Raw genomic sequence first — 22,041 nt, forward strand, 5'->3', positions numbered from 1 at the left:
ATCTGCTGTGTGTCTTTTGATGGATTAGTGGCATAGTAAGATTCCTCACCTATATCCCTCACTGTCAAGGTGTCTCTTGGAGGGGACAGGAGAGTCTCAGGTACATGAGGAGAGAGTCTTCCTGGACTTGGAAATAACTCCCTTTAAATAACATATGAATCAAAAAAGAAATCACATGGGGAATTAGAAAGTATTTTTAATTGCTTAACAAAGAAATGAAATATACCAGATGTATGGCTTACCACTGAAGAAGTGATTAGAGGAAAAATTATAGCTTTAAATATTTATGTTAGGAAAAAAAAGACATTTTAAAAATCAATGCTTTAAGCTTCTTTAAAGCTAGAAAGGAAGAGAAAATTAAATATAAAGTGAGAAGAATGAAGGAAAAATAAAGACAAGAGTAGAATTAATTCAATAAAAAATGGACAAACTATAAAGAAAACCAATAATATCCAAAGTTGGTACTTTGATCAGATCAATCCAATTAATAAATTCTAGACAAACTGATCAACAATATAGGACAGAGAATACAAATTACCATATGAAGAATGAAAGAATTAATGTCTTTTAAGATCCTACAAGCTCCAAAAAGGATAAGTGGATGTTATGCCAATAAATTCCACAACATAGATTAAATGGGAAATTTCCTTTAAATACAAAATTACCGAAACTGACTCAAGTAAATCTGAATAGCATATCAATAAAGAAAATGAATTCATAATTAAAAATACTTTTCTACAAAGAAAACTCTAGATGCAAATGTCTTCACTGGTAAATTCTATTAAATATTTATACAGCATTCTTATGGGTAACTTAAGAAAATCACAGTAGGTTAGGAACGTGACTGTGAATATTTTTCTCTAAAAGCAATCCTGAACAAGAGGTATATTACACTTGTGAGAGTTTTATTTATGTACCAAAAACACAGGAACCATCTTTATGAAGAATACATATCTATCTATCTATCGATCTATCTATGTATCCATCTATCTATATCAAGGAGACATAGATAGAAACACATTGATAATGAATGACTTTAATATGCCACTCTCAGAATATACAGATCGAGTAGAAAAAATAAGTAAAAAGAGAGAACACCTAAATAATATAGTCAATAAGGTAGCTCTTATGGATATATATCCATCTCTATATTGATAGTAGAGAATAAACCTTCTTCTCAAGCTCCCAAAGAAATTACACAAAAATTGATCATATATGAGGTCATGAAGAAAAACATTAAAGTTTTTAAAGTAGAAATACTGCAGAAAACGCTCTCTGATTGCTATCGAATAAAGCTAGAAATTGCTTACAAAAACAAAGAACAGAAAATCCCCTTCACCTGGAAAGAAAATCTTTGATTAAACAACTCTCAGGTGAAAGAGAAAATATAGTATGAGATTATAGAATTTCAAAGTAAATAATGGCAATGGAAATAGTGCTTAAAAGAATCTATGAAAAAATTTCAAGCAGTCATTAGAGAAAAATTCATAGCACTAAACACTGTTATCATTGAAAATGAAAGAACATAAGTTAATATCTCAGTTAAGAAAACTTGTTTTTTTTTTTTTTGCCCTTTTTCTCCCCAAAGCCCCAGTAGATAGTTGTATGTCATAGTTGCACATCATTCCAGTTGCTGTATGTGGGACGCCACCTCAGCATGGCCGGACAAGTGGTACATCGGTGTGCTCCGGGGATCCGAAGCCCGGGCCGCCAGCAGCGGAGCACGTGCACCTAACCCTAAGCCATGGGGCCGGCACCAGACACGTCTTAAAGAACACGTAAGTAAACTAAAGAAAGTGCAAGGAAGGAAGTAATAAATAAACAACCACAAATTAATGAAGTAGAGAATAGAAAAAAAATAGAATTTAAAAATGACTCATAATGCTATTACTTGAAAAGGTTAACATTTATAAATCACTTGCTAATTTGATCAAGGAACAAACCATATACAAAACAAGAAATAACAAAACACGAACAGGGAAATAAGAGGTTTTAAAAATTATATGAATGTACTTTTCAATTTTTATGGATATGAATTTGAAAACCTAGATGCAATGGATAATTTCCTGGGGGAATACAGATTATCAAATTTGACACCATTACATTTAGAAATTATAAAGAGACTAATTTCCTTAGAAGAAACAGAGAAATTTTTTAAGGAAATTCTCTAAAAAATACTCCAGATCCAGACAATTTTTCAGGGAAATTCTACAAAATCTTCAAAAACAAGATAATCTGAATATGCTGTGAATTGTTCCAGAGCACTGCCAATGAAGGAACACTTCCTAATTCCTGTTAGGAAGGAGGCACAGCATTGATATTATTGGTGGGCAGACTACTCAGGTGCCTCCATGATTTCTGCCTCTTGATGTCAATGCCCTGTGTGATCTCCTCTTCTTCAGTATGGGCAAAACTTCTAACAGAATATGGCAAAAGTAATACAATATATGTAATTGTGTATGTGATTCTGATACCTGAAATTGTATGGAATTGTAGCACCCCTCTTGCTGGAGTATCTTCCCCTCCCTTCCTGGCTTTGAGAAAGCAAGCAACCATGTTTGGGAACCCACATAAAAAGGAACTGTAGGTAGCCTCTTGGAGCTGATGGTGGCCTCTAGCAGACACCCTGCAAAGGCCTCCCACCAATAGTCAATGTTGAGCCCCTGCCATATACCTGAGCTTGGAAGCAGATCTTTTCTCAATTGAGACTCAAATGAGACCACAGAGGTGACCAACACCTTGATTACTGCACTGTGAGACCCTGAAACTTTCAGTTGAAACCTGAAATGCTGTTTTTATCTAATTATTATGGCCCACAATGCAGGCTGAATAGTTTTTCAATCTACTATTACCTTAGGAAGTAATAGATTGCAAAAATGTTCCTTAGGTTGTTTCTTTCATCCAAATATTTTTTAAAAGATATATTGGAAGTAGAGAAGGATATTTATTACAACATTCATTTAAGAGATATTATGAATATGAAAATTGGGGAAGTTATTATTTTTTCTTATTATTTACCATACAGCACACAATGCTTAATTTATAAATAATACTGCATTTAGTGTTGAGAGTTACCCAGAACAACAAATATTATTGTTGTTCCTCCTCAGTAGCAGAGGAGGAAACTGAAGTTTACAAAGAATAAGTTACTTTCCTGAGAAAATTCACAATGGAATGGGTCAAGAAGCTGACCTAGAAATTGTAGGGAAAATATCTCCCCAAGGGGGCAATTCTTACTTTTCTTGCAAACAGAGATCAAAAAATGTCGGTAGGAAACTTGGGACATCAAATGTCTGAAATGAAAACCAGGGTTGCTGTTTGAATTAAAGTTTATTAGGTCAACAGAGAAACAAGCTCCAGCATGAAAGACATCAAGGCAGTTTTTGTGACATCATCATCTTGATGAAAACAGTGAGGTTGCAGGTGAATTTCACCTTATCTCATTTAATGAAGTAAATTCAGGGAATTTGTAGGTTAGATTGTAGGTCAACAACAGACCATGCTAGACTTCCATGATGCAGGATAATCATCAGCCAAGGGAAAGGCACAGGACTTGTGGGGTTCAGAACTGGTGAATCCCAATGTCCAGGTATAAAGAGTGAGAGTCTTCCATGGTGTACTCAAGAGTGGTAGCCAAAACCAGAGCTGTAGCCAGAGCCACAGCCATAGCAGGAGCCGTAGCCACAGCCCAGGCCTCCACAGCCACAGCCCAGGCTTTCCATAGCCACAGCATCCACAGCCAGCGCCCCCATAGTAGTTTCCTTAGTAGCTGCCACACATGGTGTTGGTTTCTGAGGCTATCCTTGGGTAGAGGAAGAATGTAGGTGACTTTAATTGGGACATTTCTTCTTGCAGGGAGCCTTTTACATGCCCTTAGTATGGGGGGGACCCACCCCATGTGCTCATGTCATTGGCGAATTTTATGACTAATATAATTAGTGTGTGTTTCAAGACTAGAGCATAATGCCTTAAGGCATTAAGAAGGCTCGCTTTAACCACTTGAGGTTCCTTAATAAGATGGAACAGTCACACTTACAAAGCTGTCTTCCATAACAAGTCTTCACTTAAATGTTCTATAATCAGATATCATGTAAGCAGGGAGCATTTTCAACAGTCTCAATTGACTTGCTCTTGACCACAAATAATTCTTTTTTTCTCCTTGACCTTCCAAAATTATACTCCCCTCCATAAGATATTTTAGCTCTCATTCCGGCCCAGAGTCAAATAGTAGAGTGGTGTGGTGGCATATGTAACAGTGATGAGATTAGTATAGAAGGTAATTTAGGAGATCATCTGTATTTTAATAAGTCCTCCCCTAGTTGTCAGACATGTGAGGACATAAAATCTTTAAGATACTGATTTCATCTGCCTTGATGAGAAATTCAAATAAGAAAACAGGATTTTAATACAGTCAAACTAATAAATGAAAAAATTTTTTATTCATTCAAAATGTTTGCTTCCTATGTAAGTGTCTTTGTAGGTATATCTTTGTAAACAAAATATATAAACACATTATTGTGACAAAATGTTATTCAGTGTCCTTGATAGAAGCATAATTAGCAGATAGATCTTGATCATATCACTGAGAATTTTCCCATAAGGGAAATGCAATTTTCACTCTGGAAATGGTATGCAAATATTGTTGTTGCCTGTCCAAATTTGACCAGATCTAATCTTTGAGCGCTATAGGTCATAAGTGTGTTGATTGGTGGAATTTCCCACCAATTAGGGGAAAAAAATCTTTTGATATTTTGTTACTTTCATATGTTTGTTTACATATAATAACAATTTTCACGTGGGAAAATTTCAATTTTTCTTTTCAATAAAACTAATAAAACTTTCACAATATGTAGTGCTTATCATATACATTCATTTTTCTCTATCATTTGCATCTTCTTGTGTGTGTGAGAGAGAGAGAGAGAGAGACAGCAGACAGAGACAGACAGAGAGAAACTGCTGCTTCTGTAGCTATTTTAGTTACTAACGTGGCAAAACAGGAAAGGCATGGCTAATGGTTTTTACCAATAAGGAGCTGTGTAAAAGTATTATCATGTGCAGCTCCAAGAACTAGTATGCTCTACATTGATCTAATATAAGTCTCATTTTAGGAAAATTCAATGTTTGACCCAGGTCATTGGCAAAAACGGTAACACCATTGTCTATTAAATATTCTATTTTCCACTGCAATTTTCTCTGTCCTGATAGTCTACATTTAAACCTGTGCCTCTGGAAAGGTATACTTCCACCCCCACATCATGTAGTCTGCCTTCTTTTCACAACAGATAAGAATCTCTATATGCAGCTTGTTGATATGCCTGATAATCCTATATTCCCACAGCAAAGATCACCTCAATTTGAAGTCTGTCTCAGTGAGTCTTTTGAGTGTGTCTGGCTCTGGTCATCTTCTGGCAGAATCCCTGTTACCATTTATAAAAAGTGGTGACTTAGGGGCCAGCCTCAGTGGCCTGGTGGTTAAGATCAGGCGCTCCGCTTCGGTGGCCTGGGTTTGGTTCCTGGGCACGGACCTACACTGCTGGTTGGTGGCCATGCTGTGGTGGGGGCCCATGTACAAAATAGAGGAAGATTTGCAACAGATGTTAGCTCAAGGTTAATCTTCCTCAAGCAAAAAGAGGAGGATCGGCGACATATGTTAGCTCAGGGCGAATTTTCCTCAGCAAAATAATAAAAAAAAAAAGTGGTGACTTGGGTAGAACATCATGAAAAGCACATGACTGACACAAATGAGTGCTGAATAATATGGTCTCCATCCTGGTAGTTTAGTTGACTTTCAATGAAGCTCCCAGTCATAAAAAGATGACTTTTTATCTTTATTCCATTCATTTCTTAATATTCTTAATTATTCATTATTAATTATTCTTAATAATGATTAGTGATATTAATAACATGGTGATAAGTTATAAAGTAACAATAGTTACTATTATTTCCTGTTCTACTCTTAAATGTAGTAGGCTAACCAACGATAAAGGATCCACCTGAGGATTACCCTTTATAGGTCAACATAAGAGACTAGTCAGTCTCCACACCAGTTCCCAACTTCAGGCTTCCTGAAAGCAAACAGAGGCAAGAACTCTGTGCTGGTGTCTACTCCTTCCTCAATGAGGTGAAGAAGTCAATCCATCATGCAGTGCTAACCTGACTTTCCCAACCAGTGACTGGATAGAGAAGTTGGTGATCATTCCTCTAAGAAAATATGAAGAGAAGAGTAAAATGATTCCTCCTGACTGAAATATATGTTGGGTCTCTGCTTGGTATTTGCATAAATTATCCCATTTAATGGATCAACAAATTTATAAGTTAAACATTTTAATTTCTGTTTTAGCTATGCCAAATTAAATCAACTCTCAGAAAGGTAAATTTGAAGTATTTTTGGTGAAATTCTGTAGGATTGAATATCATTTGTGTTTAGCCCTGTGCACATATCTGATTCTTGATAGAAGTTGTGATGGAAGCCATTATAATTTTGCATAATATATATTAATTATTAATTTATTGTGAAAATGAGAGTCAATGTATTTTGGAACACAGAACTTTAAATCAGTGAACAAAATATTTTGTATCAAATATGATACAAATTATGCTGCTCAATAATAATAATACTGGTACCAAATGTATATGACATATTAAGTTCAAGAAAAGGCAAAACTAACTATCAGTGATAGAAGAAAGAATAGTAGTTATCTCTGGGTAATATGAATATGAATTAATTTTGTCAAATGTTTTTTCTGCGTCTGTTGGGATGAGTGTAGGTAACTTTTGCCTTACTTATCCTGTTAATTTTTTGAAATACGTTGCTTGTTATATGGTAACCAAACTTTACATTCATAATTTAACTTTATTTGGTAAAGATTTATTATGTAAATAATTCTTACAACGTCTTTGTCTGGCAATATTGGCCTTATATATTGTCATAGAAAAATGTTCCCCCTCCTCTAATATAAGATAAATATTTTTAAATTTAATATTTGATATAATTTACCATTTGAGCCATATCGGCCTGGCTATTTGGGGTGTGTGTATGTGTGCACATGTGTATGAGTATGTAAAAGTTTTTTTAAAATATGAGAATGTTTTTTAAGACATAGGGCTACTTAGATTTCATGTTTATTTTGTACTAGTTTTGGTTATGTGTGTCCTTCAAGAAATTTATCCATTTCATCTAAGTTGTTGAATTTATTGTTACAAAATTATTCACCTATTCCTTATTAACCACGTCTGTAAGATCTGTAGTGACGTCATCTCTTTTATTCCAGATATTGGTAATTCCAGATGTTGGTAATATTCCAGAAATTAATTAAAATAAAGATTAAGATTTTTCTGTATCGTAGACCTTCTCAAAGAAGCACAATTTAGTTTCACTAATCTTCTCATTCTTTTTTGTTTTTAATAATTGTTTATTGCAGTAACATTGGTTTAGAACATTGTATAAATTTCAGGTTTACACCATTATACTTCTATTTCTGCATAGATTACATCGTGTTCACCACCCAAATACTAATTACAAGCCATCACCACACATGTGCCAAATTATCACTTTCACCCTCCTCCCTCCCTCCTTCCCCTCTGGTAACCACCAATCCAATCTCTGTCTCTATGTGTTTGTTTATTGTTGTTATTATCTACTACTTAAGAAGGAAATCATATGGTATTTGACCTTCTCCCTCTGACTTATTTCACTTTGCATAATACCCTCAATGTCCATCCATGTTGTCACAAATGGCTGGATTTCATCGTTTCTTATGGCTGAGTAGTATTCCATGGTGTATATATACCACATCTTCTTTATCCATTCGTCCCTTGATGGGCACTTAGGTTGCTTCCAAGTCTTGGCTATTGTGAATAATGCTGCAATGAACACAGGGGTGCATGTCTCTTTATGCATTGGTGTTTTCAAGTTCTTTGGATAAATACCCAGCAGTGGAATAGCTGGATCATATGGTAGTTCTATCCTTGATTTTTTGAGGAAACTCCATACTGTTTTCCATAGTGGCTGCACCAGTTTGCACTCCCGCCAGCAGTGTATGAGAGTTCCCTTCTCTCCACATCCTCTCCAACACATGTTGTTTCCTGTCTGGTTAATTATAGCCATTCTGACAGGAGTGAGGTGATATCTCATCACAGTTTTGATTTGCATTTCCCTGATAGTTAGTGATTTTGAACATCTTTTCATGTGTCTGTCGGCCATCCGTATATCTTCTTTGGAAAAACGTCTGTTCAGATCTTTGGCCCATTTTTCAATTGGGTTGGTAGTTTTTTTGTTGTTGAGATGCATGAGTTCTTTATATATTTTGGAAATTAAGCCCTTATCAGATGTATGGTCTGCAAATATCTTCTCCCAATTGTTAGGTTGTCTTTTCATCTTGTTGATGGTTTCCTTGGCTGTGCAGAAGATTTTTGGTTTCATGTAGTCCCATCTGTTTATTTTTTCTATTGTTTCTCTTGCCCGGTCAGACACGGTGCTTGAAAATATGTTGCTAAGACTGATGTCGAAGAGCGTACTGCCTATGTTTTCTTCTAGAAGTTTCATGGTTTCAGGTCTTACATTCAAGTCTTTAATCCATTTGGAGTTAATTTTTGTGTATGGTGTAAAGTAAGGGTCTACTTTCATTTTTTTGCATGTGGCTATCCAGTTTTCCCAACACCACTTGTTGAAGAGACTTTTTTTTCTCCATTGTATGTTCTTGGCTCCTTTGTCAAAGATTAGCTGTCCATAGATGTGTGGGTTTATTTCTGGGCTTTTGATTCTATTCCATTGATCTGTGTGTCTGTTTTTGTGCCAATACCATGCTGTTTTGGTTACTATAGCTTTGTAGTATATTTTGAAATCAGGGAGTGTGATACCTCCAGCTTTGTTCTTTTTTCTCAGGATTGCTTTAGCTATTCAGGGTCTTTTGTTGTTCCAAATAAATTTTAGGATTCTTTGTTCTATTTCTGTGAAAAATGTTGTTGGAACTTTGATAGGGATTGCATTGAATCTATAGATTGCTTTCGGAAGTATGAAAATCTTAACTATGTTAATTCTTCCAATCCAAGAGCATGGAATATCTTTCCATTTCTTTGTGTCTTCTTCAATTTCTTTCAGCAATGTTTTATAGTTTTCGGTGTACAGATCTTTCACCTCTTTGGTTAAGTTTATTCCTAGGTATTTTATTCTTTTTGTTGCAATTGTAAATGGGATGGTATTCTTAATTTCTCTTTCTGCTACTTCGTTGTTAGTGTATAGAAATGCAACTGATTTTTGTATGTTGATTTTGTATCCTGCAAGTTTACCATATTCGTTTATGGTGGATTCTTTAGCGTTTTCTATATATAAAATCATGTCGTCTGCAAATAGTGACAGTTTCACTTCTTCCTTTCCAATTTGGATCCCTTTTATTTCTTTCTCTTGCCTGATTGCTCTGGCTAGGACTTCCAGTACTAGGTTAAATAGGAGTGGTGAGAGTGGGCATCCTTGTCTGGTTCCTGTTCTCAGAGGGATAGCTTTCAGTTTTTCACCATCGAGGATGATATTACCTGTGGGTTTCTCATATATGGTCTTAATTATGTTGAGGTACTTTCCTTCTATACCCATTTTATTCAGAGTTTTTATCATAAATGGATGCTGGATCTTGTCAAATGCTTTCTCTGCATCTATTGAGAGGATCATGTGATTTTTATTCTTCATTTTATTAATGTGGTGTATCACGTTGTTTGATTTGTGAATGTTAAACCATCCCTGCATCCCTGGAATAAATCCCACTTGATCATGGTGTATAATCTTTTTAACGTATTGTTGTATGCAATTTGCTAGTATTTTGTTGAGGATTTTTGCATCAATGTTCATCAGTGAAATTGGCCTGGAATTTTTTTCGAGTGTGTTGTCCTTGTCTGGTTTTGGTATCAGGGTAATGTCAGCTTCGTAGAATGAGTTAGGGAGCTTCCTCCCCTCCTCAATTTTTTGGAAGAGTTTGAGAAGGATAGGTATTAAGTCTTCTTTGAATGTTTGGTAGAATTCACCAGGGAAGCCATCTGGTCCTGGACTTTTATTTTTGGGGAGGTTTGTGATTACTGTTTTGATCTCCTTATTGGTGATTGGTCTATTCAAATTCTCTACTTCTTCTTGATCCAGTTTTGGAAGTTTGTATGATTCTACGAATTTATCCATTTCTTCCAGATTGTTGAATTGGTTGGCATATAGCTTTTCATAGTATTCTCTTATCATCTTTTGTATTTCTGAGGTGTCTGTTGTAACTTCTCCTGTTTCATTTCTGATTTTACTTATTTGTGCCTTCTCTCTTTTTTTCTTGGTGAGTCTAGCTAAAAGTTTGTCAATTTTGTTTATCTTTTCAAAGAACCAGCTCTTGGTTTTATTAATTTTTTCTATTGTTTGTTTAGTCTCTATTTCATTTATTTCTGCTCTGATTTTTATTATTTCCCTTCTTCTACTGATTTTGGGCTTGGTTTGTTCTTCTTTTTCCAGTTCCTTTAGGTGTATTGTTAGATTGTTTATTTGAGATTTTTCTTGTTTGTTGAGATAGGCCTGTATTGCTATAAACTTCCCTCTTAGAACTGCTTTTGCCGTATCCCATAAATTCTGCCATGTCGTATTTTCATTTTCATTTGTCTCCAGGTATTTTTTGATTTCTTCATTGACCCAGTCATTTTTCAGCAGCATTTTGTTTAATCTCCACGTATTTGTGGCTTTTCTGATTTTCTTCCTATAGTTGATTTCTAGTTTCATACCGTTGTGGTCAGATAAGATGGTTGGTATTATTTCAATCTTCTTAAATTTATGGAGACTTGTTTTGTGGCCTAATATGTGATCAATCCTGGAGAATGTTCCATTTGCATTTGAAAAGAACGTGTATTCTTCAGATTTTGGATGGAATACTCTGTATATATCTACTAGGTCCATCTGCTCTAGTGTATCATTTAGGGTCAATGTTTTCTTATTGATCTTCTGTTCGGATGATCTAACCGTTGGTGTAAGTGGAGTGTTAAAGTCCCCTAGTATTCTTGTGTTATGGTCTATTTCTGTTTTTATGTCTGTTAATAATTGCTTTATATATTTAGGTGCACCTACATTGGGTGTGTAGATATTTACCAGTGTTATATCCTCTTGTTGGATTGTTCCCTTGATCATTATGTAATGCCCTTCTTTGTCTCTTTTTACAGTTTTTGTTTTAAAGTCTATTTTGTCTGATATGAGTACTGCTACCCCAGCTTTCTTTTCATTGCCATTTGCGTGGAGTATCTTTTTCCATCCCTTCACTTTCGGTTTGTGAGTGTCTTTAGGTCTGAAGTGTGTCTCTTGTATGCAGCATATATATGGGTCTTGTTTTTTTATCCAATCAGCCACCCTATGCCTTTTAATTGGAGCATTTAGTCCATTGACATTTAAAGTAGCTATTGATATGTATGTACTTACTGCCATTTTTTAACTTTTTTTTCTCAGTGTTTTAGTAGTCATTCTCTGTTCCTTACTTCTTCTATACAGAATTGATGGTCTCTTTAGTTTGACCTCTGTCTGAAAGCTCTACTCTTTAACTCCCCTCCTCCCTCCTTTTATGTTTTTGATATAATATCTAACCTCTTTTTTGTGCATTTGTATCCATTACATTCTTATCATGGAAATAGATAATTTTTCCTATTTGTAGTCTTCTCTTTTCCCCTTAAATCAGTCCCTTTAACATTTCTTGTAGCACTGGTTTCTTGGTGACAAACTCCTTTAATTTTTGCTTATCTGGGAAATTTTTGATCTCTCCTTCCATTTTGAATGATAACCTTGCTGGGTAGAGTATTCTTGGCTGTAAGTTTTTTCCTTTTAGCACTTTAAATATATCATGCCACTCTCTTCTAGCCTGTAAGGTTTCTGCTGAGAAGTCAGCTGATAGCCTTATGGGGTTTCCTTTGTATGTAACTTGACTTTCTCTTGCGGCTTTTAGGATTCTCTATCTTTAATTCTGGACATTTTGATTATGATGTGTCTTGGTGTGGGCCTCTTTGGGTTTATCTTGTTTGGGGCTCTCTGTGCTTCCTGTACCTGGATGTCTGTTTCCTTCCTTAGGTTAGGGAAGTTTTCATCTATTATTTCTTGAAATAGATTCTCTGCCCCTTTGTCTCGCTCTTCTCCTTCCGGGACACCTGTAACACGGATGTTAGTGAGCTTGATGTTGTCCCAGAGGTCCCTTAGACTGTCCTCACTCTTTTTAATTCTTTTCTCTTTTACCTGTTCAGCTTGGGTAATTTCTTCTAGTCTTTCGTCCAGCTCACAGATCTGTTCTTCTGTATCCTCTACTCTGCTTTTGAGTCCCTCTAATGAATTTTTCATTTCCAGTGTTGTATTCTTCATTTCTGATTGGTTCTTTTTTATATCTTCCATTTCTTTGTTGACATTCTCACTGAGATCATCTATTCTTCTCCCCAGATCAGTGAGCATCCTTAACACTCTTAGTTTGAACTCTCTGTCAGGTAGGTTGCTCATTTCTGCTTCACTTAGTTCCTTTTCTGGGGTTTTGTCCTGTTCCCTTACTTGGAATGTATTTCTTTGCCTCCTCATTTTGCCTCTTTCCCTGTGCTTGTGTCTATGTATTAGGTAGGTCAGCTACGTCTCCTGCTCTTGGATAGGTGACCTTATGTAAGTGATGGCTTAGGAGGCCTACAGTGTGCTTCCTTCAGTTCTCAATGTTCCAGGGGTGACCCCATGTGGGCTACATGTGTCCTTCTGTTGTGACCTGTTTGCTTTCCCTCTAGGCACCCAGGGAGACCGAGTTATGCTCCTGGCCAGCTGTTGTAATGCTCAGCTGCTTGTAGTTGTTGTGGGCCCTTCAGTCTCTTTATCAGTTGTGGGGACCCCCAACACAATTGGCTGCGAGTCCTAATACCACATTTGTGTTGCAGTCTTTCTTTTAAGTGAGTAGGCCCCCAGCGTGGCAGGTTGTTAGACTCAGGGCCTTACAATTGCTATAAGCCTCCAGCCTTTAGGCCTCTTGTCACCTCTCTGAGGATTGCAGGTGGGTGGGACTGGCCTCAGGCATGGGAGCACCCAATTGTTTCAGGTTTTGGATGGTGGGGCAAATCCCCTATGCGGGTCTTTGTGAAGCACAAGTCTTCTGCAACTGACAAGCCCTGCTGCCCACTGGTCCACACACACAGTCAACATAGTCCTACCCCATGTGCGTGCCCCTACCTCCCAATGTGGACCCAGTCTCTCCATGGCGGGAACCCCCCACACTCCACCACTGCCCCACACTCTCCACTCACTCCTTGTACCTGCCCTGCCCCACTGAAGTGGGCCCAGTTGTCAGGCTGCAGAGAATCCAGTCACCAATCTATGCAGGCCCACAAGTTGCCTGAGGGCTTGTTGTTGGGTGGGGCCAGTATCTAGGGTGGGCTGCCTACCCTGGCTGAGCTGGATTAAATCGGTGCTCTAGCGGGTGGGGCAGACCCTGGGCTAGTAGGCTCAGGGAAAACTCCAATGGCATCTGTGTCAGCACGCCCACACCAGACCACAACAATGGCCGCCGCCAATGTCCCAGTCCCTGGAGAGGTTCCACCTCTCACCGAGATACACACAGGGCCTATTAGGCGAGTCTCTTTTCACCAAAGCACTATGCACCTTTCTTTCTGGTGATTTTAGGATGCTTTCTGAAACGGGTGAGATTGCACGTGGGCCCTTTAAGAGCCGGTTTTAATTTCTTTGTGAACCAACTTTTCTGGGGGTGCTCCCCAGTGTTTTAGTAGCAGGCAAAGTCAGATATTATGCCACTCATCTAGATTGTGCTGGGTCCACAAAATGCCCACAGCAGGGGCGCTCTCCGGCTCAGGACCCCGCTCCTCCAGGGGGGCTGCCTACCTGTGTGCTGCTCCCTGGCGGCCGTGAGGCTTGGGGCTTGTGAAGGCGGCATTTTTCCTCTCCAGGAGGGAGTTTCTGCCTCTTCCACCTCAATTAGGATTGTCCGTTGTTGCAGGAGTTCCTCTTATCCAGTTTTCAGTTCTGTCTCAGGGGTAATTTTTCCACGAGTAGTTGTAAATTGGCTTTGTCTGCGGGAGGAGGTGAGTTCAGAGTCTGCCTATGCCGCCATCTTGACCTCTCCCTCCTGTCCTTCAATCTTTTCATTCTTTGTCTGTTTTCTATTTCATTGATTTCTGCTTTATCTTTTTTATTCCCTTCCTTCTACATGTTGGATAGAGTTTGTTCTTTTTTCTACCTTTTAAAGTGAAAGCTTAATTGTTGATTTTAAAACTTTCTTCTTTTCTAATATATGCATGTAAAGCTTTAAATTACTCTGCAATCACTGCTGACAATCCCACAACTTTTAGTATTTTTTTACTGTCAGTATAATTTTATTAAAATTGTATTTTAATTTCCTTTGTGCTTTATATTTGATCCATGAGATATAGATTGTATTGTTTTGGGGGTTTTTCCAGGTATATGTGTGTTCTTGATGTCTAATTTAATTTCGATAGAATTTGTTCTTTTTAATTAATTGAATTTAATTCATTGGAATTTAGTTCATAGCCCAACATATGATCTATCGTGAAGTATTCCATATGCACTGAAAACAATGTGCTTTCTACCATTGTTTGGTGTAATGTACTACAGGTGCCAGTTAGATCAATTTAGTTGATTTGTTTCTGTTTCCAAACCTTAGTGATTTTCTGTCTACTTAGTTCTATCAATTACCAAGATAATTGTTTTAAAATCTCTAGTTATCATTAGGGATTTTTCCATTTTTTTCTTTCAGTATGTTTTAGTTTTTATTCACTCACTTTGAAACTCTCTCATTAAGTGCAGGCACACTTAGAATTGTTATTGAGGAATTGACTTTTCTATCATTATAAAATATTGCTCTTTGGCTTTGGTAATATTCTTTACTTGGAGGTTTATTTGATTGATAATAATGTATCCACGTCAGTTTTCCTATTATTTGGCTGATCTGTGTCTTTATGTTTAATGTGGGTTTATCGTGGATAAGCCACGTTTGATTCTTATTTCTGATTGACATATTCTGACTTTCACGTTTAATGCACTTTTGACACAGTTGTTTTTAAGTCTACATCATCTTGCTATTTGTTTTCCGTTTGCTAATCTGTCCTTTCCCCTCCTATTTTCATTTATTTTATTGCATTATTTCATTGTATTTTTTTAGGACTTCCATTTTATCACCTCTATTGGTTTATTAGATACATGTTTAAAGATTTTTATAAATATTAGAGTATGCATCTTAATTTATCACATTCTTTTTTCCAAATATTACATCACTTCATATAAAACAAACTTACAGCAGTATTCATCTTTTCCCTCATCCCATTCTTTGTGCTATTGTCAGACTCTTTAGTGATTTATTTTTCATTGAAGAATTAATTTTTGTATCATTTTTTTGAGGCTTACCTTGTCTCATATTAATATAACCACTCAAGCTTTCTTAAAATTAGTGTTTATTACATATTAATAATAAGTGTGTACATTGTATATTAATTCATTCTTTTATTTTTAACTTATCTGTGTCTACACATTTGTTGTGGGTTTCTTTTAGAGCATAGATTTAGGGTTCATTTTACTTGCAGTGTTCAGACCGTTTCAGTTTAATGTAATTCTCTCATGGTTGTGTTTAAATCTATATCTTGCTATTTGTTTTCTGCTTGCTACGTCTATTCTTTCCTTTTCTTACCTTATTTTCCTGCCTGCTTTTGGATCTTTTTTTTTTTTTTAGTGTTCTATTATATTCCTCCATTGCTTTATTAGATATACCCACAGTTACGATTTTAATGGCTGTTCATCTTTCTGTCTTTAAGTTTATTTTTTCTCTCTGTATTTAAATTTTGGTAATTGCTATTGCTCTATCTTCAAACTCACTGATCTTTTCTTTGGCAATATTAAATTTGATTTTTTAAGACTATTTTTTTAGAGCAGTTTTAGGTTCACATAAAAATTAAGAGGAATGTTCAGAGATTTCCCATATACTCCCTGCCCACCCTCTACCCCATGCATGGCCTCCACCATTATCAAAGTCTTCCACCAGAGTGATAAATTTGTTACAACTGAGGAGGCTACACTGACATACTGTAGTTACCCAAGGTCTATAGTCTAAAGTAGGGTTACATTAGAGTTCATTCTTGGTGTTGTAAATTCTATGGGTTTAGACAAATGTAAAATGACATGTAGCCATCATTACAGTACTATATAGGATATTTTCACTGCCCTAAAACTCCTCTGTGCTCTGCCTATTCCTTCCTCCTCCCTCCCCTGACCACCACTAACTCCGGGCAACCACTGATATTTTTACTGTTTTCCCAGTTTTGCCTTTTCCAGAATGTTTTGTAGTTGGAATCATACAGAATGTAGCTTTTTTAGATTGAATTTTTTCACTAAGCAATATGCATTTAAGGTTCCTCCATGTCTTCCCATGGCTTGATAGCTCATTTCATTTTGTAACTGAATAATTTTCCATTGTCTGGATGTACCATAGTTTATTTATACATTCACCTACTGAAGGACATCTTGGTTGCTTCCAAGCTTTGGCGATTATGAATAAAGCTGCTATAAACATCTATGTGTGGGTTTTTTGTGTGGACATAATTGGATAAGCTAGATTGTTTGGTAAGAGTATGTTTAGCTTTCTAAGAAATTGCAAAACTTTCTTCTCAAGTAGTTATACCATATTTCATTTCTACCAGCAGTGAATGAGAGTTCTGGTTGCTCCACATACTTGCCAGCATTTGTTGTTCTAGATTTTGACTATTCTAATAGGTGTGTATCTCATTGTTATTTTAATTTGCATTTCCCTATTGACATATAAGGTGAAGCATCTTCTCATATGCTCATTTGCCATCTGTATATCTTCTTTGGTGATGTGTCTATTAAGGTCTTTGGCCCATTTTTTAAACAAGTTGTTTGTTTTCTTATCACTGAGTTTTAAGTGTTCTTTGTGTATTTTGGATACATATCCTTTATCAGATAAGTCTTTTACAAATATTTTCTCCCAGTTTGTGACTTATCTGTTTGTTCTCTTGACATTGCCTTTGCAGAGCAGAAGTTTTTAATTTTAATGAAGTCCAGCTTATCAACTTTTTCTTTCTAGATTATGCCTCTGGTGTCATATCTAAAGTCATGGCCATACCCAAAGTCATCCAGGTTTTCTCCTACGTTATAGTCTAGAAGTTTATAGTTTTACATTTTACGTTTAGGTCCGTGATCCATTTTGAATTAATTTTTTTGAATGGTGCAAGGTCTGTTTCTGGAATCATTTCTTTTTTGCATCTGGATATCCAATTGTTCCTGCACCATTTGTTGAAAAGACTGTCTTTTCTTCATTGTATTTCTTTAGCTCCTTTCCCAAATATCAGTTGACTATATATATGTGAGTCTATTTCTAGGCTTTCTATTCTGTACTGTTGATCTATTTGTCTTTTATTTCAGCAATAAATAGCTTGATAACTGTAGCTTTACAGTAGGTCTTGAAGTCAGGTGGTGTTAGCCCTCAAACTTTGTTCTTCTCCTTCAATATTGTGTTGGCTATTTGGGTCTTTTGCCTCTCATTATAAACTTTATAATCAGTTTGCTGATAGCCACAAGATAACATGCTTGGATTTTGATTGAGATTGCATTGAATCTATAGATGAAGTTGAGAAGAACTGATATCTTGGCAATATTGAGTCTTGCTATGCATGGTCATGGAATATCTCTCTATTTATTTAGCTCTTCCTTGATTTCTTTCTTCAGAGTTTTGCAGTTTTCTTCGTGTAGATATTGTAAATTTTTTAAGATTTATATCTAAGTATCCTATTTTTTTGGTTGCTAATGTAAGTGGTATTATGTATTTAATTTCAAATTTCACTTGTTTATTGTTGATATGTAGAAAAGCAATTGACTTTTGTATATTAACTTTGTATACTGAAACCTTGTTATAATCACTTACTAGTTCCAGGAAGTGTTTTTTGTCATTTATTTTGGATTTTCTACATAGATAATCATATCATCTGTGGAAAAAAACAGTTTTTTTCCTTCCTTCTTTATCACTATACCTTTTCTTTTCTTTTCTTGTCATATTGCATCAGCAAGGTCTTCCAGTATAATACTGAAAAGGAATGGTGAGAGAGAACATCCTTGCTTTGTTCCTGATGTTAACAGGGAAGCTTCTCACTAAGTAAAATGTTAGCCATAGTTTTTTTGTAGATGTTCTTTATCAAGTTGAGGAAATTCCCATCTGTTCTTGGTTACTGAACATTTTTATCATGAATAAGTGTTGGATTTTGACAAATGCTTTTTCTATATCTATTGAGATGATCATGTAATTTTTCTTCTTTAAGCTGTTGATGTGATGGATTGCATTAATTTATTTTTGTGTATTGAACCAGCCTTGCATAGTTGAGATAAATCTCACTTGGTCACAGTGTATAATACTTTTTATCCAATGATGTATTCAATTTGCTAGCATTTTATTGAGAATTTTTGCATTTCTGTTCATTTAGACATTGGTTTGTAGTTTTATTTTCTTGTAATGTCTTTATCTGATTTTGGTATTAAGGTAATGTTGGCCTCATAGAATGAGTTAGGAAGTACTCCCTCTGCTTCTATCTTCTGGAAATGATTGTAGAGAATAAGTATAACTTATTCCTTAAATGTTTTGTAGAATTTTCCAGTGAACCCATTTGGGTCTTGTGCTTTCTGTTTTGGAAGATTATAAATTATTGATTCAATTTCTTTAACATATATAGTTATAATAGATTGTCCATTTCATCTTGTGTGAATTTTGGCAGACCATATGATTTTTTATAGCAAGCCACTGTTTATTTTATTAATAATTATAAAAACTGTTTATAATTATTTAAATTTATTAATTTTTATTCAGTTATTTAGATATCTGATTAGTTTTTAAACTTTTGTCTGTCTCCCCGACTGGAATATGCCCTTCATGAGTACGAAGATAATCATTCTTGTTCAATGTTACCTTTAAGTCCACCACAGAAATCAAAGAAGACCTAAATATATGCAGAGAGATACCATATTCATGGATTTGAAATCTCAATATTGTTAAAATGTCCATTCTCTAAAAATTGATGTGTAGATTCAACTCGATCCCAATAAAAATCTTAGCAGGCTCTATTTGTAGATATTGAAAAACTGATTCTAACATTTAGATGGAAAGCCAAGGAATTAGAATAGCCAAAATAATTTTAAAAAGGAACAAAGTTGGAGTTTGTTCTACCTAATATCAAGATTTACTACATCCCTGCAGTAAACAAAATTATGTGGTACTGGTTGAGGTCAGCCCCGTGGACTAGTGGTTAAGTTCAGCATGCTCTGCTTTGGTGGCCTGGCATCGCAGGTTCAGATCCCGTGCGTGAAGCCAAACTACTCGTCAGGCCTGCTGTAGCAGTGACCCACGTATACAGTAGAGGAAGATTGGCACAGATGTTAGCTCAGAGCTAATCTTCCTCAGGAAAAAAAACAAGTCATGTGGTATTGGTTAAAGAATGGGCACACTGTATAGTAGATGAATGAATAATTAAACCTAAGGCTCAGCTAACAGAGTGTTTGCCCAACTTTCCAGGAAGGCCACAAATACTAAAGTCAGTGATTATTCTGACACAAAAGACACAATTACTTGTAGGAAAAAATGAAATTTCTTTATTAAAAAATATAATTTACTCCAAACTACAAAATATTTATGCTCATGGATGATACAAATCCATAGAATAGGAGAACCAAGAATTTACATTTTGAGCCTAATCAGAATCAAATCTTCTGTTTTCAGGTAATGTAATAGAAGCATTTGTAATTCCTTAATAACAAACAGGTTCTTTTAAGTAAATACAAGTAGTCTCCAATCCTTACTTGAATGTAGAGATGATAAAATAGGGCATCCTTTGGAGGTAAAGTGTTAATCATGAAATATTATTTCAAAGGCACGGGATGTTCTAGGATGATATTTTAGCAGCAAGAGGAATAGTGTCTTCTGTAGCAAAATGGTTGGTACGTATAGCAGTCACGGCCATATCTGGAACCATAGCCACAGCCATAGCCAGAACCATATCCACAGCCCCCATAGGAGTTTCCATAATAGTTGCAACACATGGTGGAAGAAGATGAGGTTTCAGTTGAGGTACAGAAGGATGTTTCTGAAGTTTGAATGTCACCTACTACCCTAGAACCTTTATACTGACAGGTAGGGCCAGGGAATACCATCAATTTTGTGATTTATGGAATAAATATTTATTTAATACATACTAGGTGCAAGTCACTCCTGTCAGTTGATAATGAGAAGACTTGGTCTTTTCATAGCTATAGCATCTGCCTTAAACAAACCCATTGTCATAATCTCTTATTTTACCGGGAAACCATGTTTGTTTTTTTGTCACTCAGGCATTCTCTTGAGCCAATTGCAATTAAGGAAAGTTTCTGTCAAGTATTTAATCATCTGAACACGTGATTCCAAAGATATATTTTATGTAGCAAGGCTCTGTAGAGGGAAGGAGGTTTATATTTTGGAATTGAATTATTAAAATGAGCTTGACTAATTACTCCAACTAGCTTGCTAATTACTAATTACTTTTAGTAGATTTCATTGGCACCTAATGCTGCCCTATACAGAAACTTCTCAACACATTAAGTTATAGAGTTCCTAGGTCCAGATACCCATGACTATAATATTCTGATGATACATTTTACCCCTAGAGCCATACCTCCATAAATTTTTATCAACTCTATTGGTCATTTAGTTTAAATCAGAGCAACAAGACAAAAAGAATATCCTTTGCAATAACACCGTTGAATGTTTTGTAAATCACAAATTTCTTCAGACGTTTAATCCGTTTGATCACAATGAAATGTGAAAGCGGTAGGTAATTTATAATATGGAAATCGGGGTACACAGAGATTAGGAAACTTACTAAAAGTCACATAGCTAACACATTACCAAGATCAAGTATTTGTTCTTCTTTGTTATGCTACATAAAGTCTCCTTTTCTAATCACTGGATGTTTGAACATTTGCTATTAACAGGCAGCTCGTTATTTCTTATGGCGACACATTTCATTGTGAAATTACTCTGTTATAAAATCCCCACATGCTCAGAGTCTCATTATTCCCAATGTCACTTTGGGTCCTAGAAAATGTTTATTTCAGTCTGTGTTCACAGGCCAGTCCTATCAAGTACGGCTGAGAGTGCCTTTCATCCTTTCACCTTCACTCCAGAGTCCTCCATCCTTGATGCCCATTGGTATGACTGGTCCCCTAATCTCCGCTGATATGCAGATGTGAACTCCAGGTCATCCAAGGCAACCACACCTCTTACTAGATAATTTAGAGAACCATAGAGGAAGCCTGTTGTAAGTTACCACAAAAACAACAGCTTAGAACTCCACCCATTTATTATCTTACAGTCTGAGTCTATCAGGAGTCTAAGTACAGCCTAACTGGGATCTCTGCTCAGGGTCTCACAATATTGTAATCGCGGTGTCAGCCAGGAAATCTGAAAAATCTCTTTGCTGTATAACTTACCTAGGGTTGCCAGCTTTGCAAGCATGTCCCAAAAAGTGCATGAAACATACTAAAAAGTTATCTGTTCTTTATCTGAAAATCAAATTTATCTTTCAATCTCAAACATAACATAATCACAAGAGTGATGTACCATCACCTTTGCCAAGTTTAGAGGCAAGTTACAGCTCCTGCTTACACTGAAGGGGAGGGGATTATACAAGGATGTATGTCGTCGGGGGCCACCTTAGAATTCAGCCTACCTACACCTGTGAATTTATTCCTTAAGCCCAATTAGTGATTACATTTTCTCCAGGATAGATAATAGCTATTGCAATAAGGTTCCAGCATACGGGCATTTTCTGAAATGTATTTCCTCTTTCTCCCTGTCCAGAAAGGTATTTCCCTTCTTGTGTGATTGACCAGCTCCTATTCATTCTTCATTGTTTAAGCTAGAAGTATGTCTCTTTTCCAAAAAGATTCCTGACCCTTTTCCCTACTTATTCTTAGTGCTGGCCTCCTTTCTGACTTCTTCCTCTGTATTTCCTAAACATCCCTGTGTA

This window comes from Ceratotherium simum, chromosome 27, assembly GCF_057802395.1.
Source record: "Ceratotherium simum simum isolate JZ-2026a chromosome 27, ASM5780239v1, whole genome shotgun sequence".
Taxonomy (NCBI): domain Eukaryota; kingdom Metazoa; phylum Chordata; class Mammalia; order Perissodactyla; family Rhinocerotidae; genus Ceratotherium; species Ceratotherium simum.